The sequence below is a fragment of the Ovis aries genome, chromosome 2 (assembly GCF_016772045.2).
Source record: "Ovis aries strain OAR_USU_Benz2616 breed Rambouillet chromosome 2, ARS-UI_Ramb_v3.0, whole genome shotgun sequence".
NCBI classification, from domain to species: domain Eukaryota; kingdom Metazoa; phylum Chordata; class Mammalia; order Artiodactyla; family Bovidae; genus Ovis; species Ovis aries.
In genome coordinates, this window is record NC_056055.1 from 15970067 (window position 1) to 15972521 (window position 2455).

General features: G+C 46.8%; 1 long non-coding RNA gene across 1 annotated transcript; it reads left to right on the plus strand.

Moving 5' to 3' along the window:
* The first annotated feature begins 587 nt into the window (after positions 1–587).
* LOC121818531 (uncharacterized) lies at positions 588–1847 on the plus strand. The gene is made up of 2 exons (XR_006058500.1): positions 588–755; positions 866–1847. It is a non-coding gene; the product is annotated as an uncharacterized LOC121818531 (long non-coding RNA).
* Positions 1848–2455: the final 608 nt, after the last annotated feature.

Sequence of the window (2455 nt, forward strand, 5' to 3'; positions counted from 1 at the left end):
AGCTGTCCCCAGCCACTGTGTCAGCCCCAAGTCACTCCTACATCTCCCCTGACACCCTTTGCAGTGGTGGTGCCACCTGTGCTTGAGACCAACCACATCCAATGCAGGTGTCAGCACCGAGGTGTCAGTGTGTTTGCCTGATGCCAGAAGCCTTGGAAGTCCAGCATTAAGAGCCGACCAAGAGCTGACAGCTGTTGCAGCGATGGGTAGGGGGAGAGGGGTACAGGTCTAGGATGGTGCAAAAGTTTGAACTGGGCCCCCATCCAGAGAGGCAAAGCAGGGCCAAGCAAGGAACAGTCACTGTAGCAAGACAATTGTAGTATCTATACCTATTAGAATGTTTTGAGATATTTCCCTTTCCCATTCATACATCCCTCCTTGGGAAATCACACTTGCCACCCTCATGGGGAGCAGCCCTATGAACCATGTGATGATGGCTTCTCAGCACCCACCTGACTGCAACAATGATTAGGAGCCTCAAGTAACAAGATAATTCATTGGCTGACTGGTGGCCTTTCAGATTTTCTTTTATTGCGTAATTCAACCAACAGGCCAGAGGCTGTAGTCATTCAGTGGTGAGTATTTGAGCTGAAAAGTCATATAGACTTGAGATGAAGTTTGCAACGTGACGAAGGGGAAGCCACAGCACATGTAAGTCAGAGTTTTGGGAGAGCACATAAACTGTGATTGAGAACAAGAGGAAGCCGGCTGTTAGGCCAAGGAGAGCGTGACTCAGCCTTGCAGGAAGGAGGGAGGTGAGAGCACGTGGCCCTGGAGAGAGGGGGAAGGACAGTAGCTTGTTTATTACCCTTGGGTTCAATGAGACTCCCTGCTGACTTCCAATTACTCTTCTTATTTTATGTAGCTGGAGTGGTTTCTGATTCATGCAACCAGTGACATACGCTGACTATAACTCCATGGTTCGATCTGCTATTGAGGTCCGGTCTCATGTCAGTCATAAAAGCCGGGAATCAAGACCCAGAGTCAGGGAAGAGAAGGAGGTCAGTGAGTCGTGGTGAAGTGGCTTTGACAATGCCAGAGCCAATCCAGCTTCCTCTTGGGACTGGGGAGCATGTATGATGGTAGGAGACAACTGGGGGATGAGACCTCCCTGCCTGAAGAACAGTGTGGGTGCGGGAACTGCTGGGAGCTCCCTTCAGCCTCACACAGGGCGCCCGATCCATTTTGCCTTGGTCTACTTGGCTGATAATTTCGTCTTTCAGCCAGAAGCGGAAGAGGCTTGGGGAACTTCTGTTCTGGACCTAATTCTGACCAACTAGGAAAAATTGCTTGGCAAAGTGAATGTGACAGAAACCTTGGGAAAAGGCAACAACGTCATCCTGGGGTTTGTGAAAGCTGAAAAGAATGGAGGCTGGGCAGTTAGACGTCTAAGCCAGTGACCATTCATATATTTATTCAGCTTATGGAACACAGGCTGTGCTGGCAACATCCTTGTGCTGGGCTACAACGTGTAGCAGAGTAACGTTGCTCCTTTCGGGAGGCTTATGTTTTACAGCAGGTAAATGAATGAACAAAATCATTTCGGATACTTTAAAAGTGCTACGCAAACAATAAAACAGGTAAGGGAAAAGTGCTGGGCGTGGAGTGCGTCTAGATATGATGGTCAGGGAACCTACCTGTGAGGAGGGGATATTTGAGCTGAAATTCAAGTGCTGAGAAAGAACCAGCCAGCATGTCATGAGAAGGACCAGCAAGCACAAAGGAATCCAGGGTAGATCTGGCTTGGTCTGGTCAACAGGGGTCCACAACCTCCAGGATCTAATGCCTGATGATCTGAAGGGGAACTGATGTAATAATAGTAGAAATAAAGTGCACAATAAATGCAATGTACTTGAATCATTCTGAAATCATCCCCCTCTACCTCAGTACGTGGAAAATTTTCTTCCATGAGCTCGGTTCCTGGTACCAAGAAGGTTGGGACCACTGGTTAACAATATAAAAGCATATGCTTTTCCTTAGATTGACAAGCTCTGTGAGTGTGCAGAAGCGTTTTGCTATTACAATTAAACTTGGAAGTAAGCCAGAAAGAAAAATACCAATACAGTATTCTAACACATATATATGGAATTTAGAAAGATGGTAACGATAATCCTGTATGTGAGACAGCAAAAGAGACACAGATGTATAGAACAGTCTTTTGGACTCTGTGGGAGAGGGAGAGGGTGGGATGATTTGGGAGAATGGCATTGAAACATGTATAATATCATATAAGAAACAATTCGTCAGTCCAGGTTTGATGCAGGATACAGGATGCTTGGGACTGGTGCACTGGGATGACCCAGAGAGATGGTATGGGGAGGGAGGTGGGGGGGGTGGTTCAGGATTGGGAACACGTGTACACTCATGGTGGATTCATGTTGATATATGGCAAAACCAATACAGTATTGTAAAGTAAAATAAAGTAAAAAAAAAAAAACTTGGGCAGCCAAGCTCG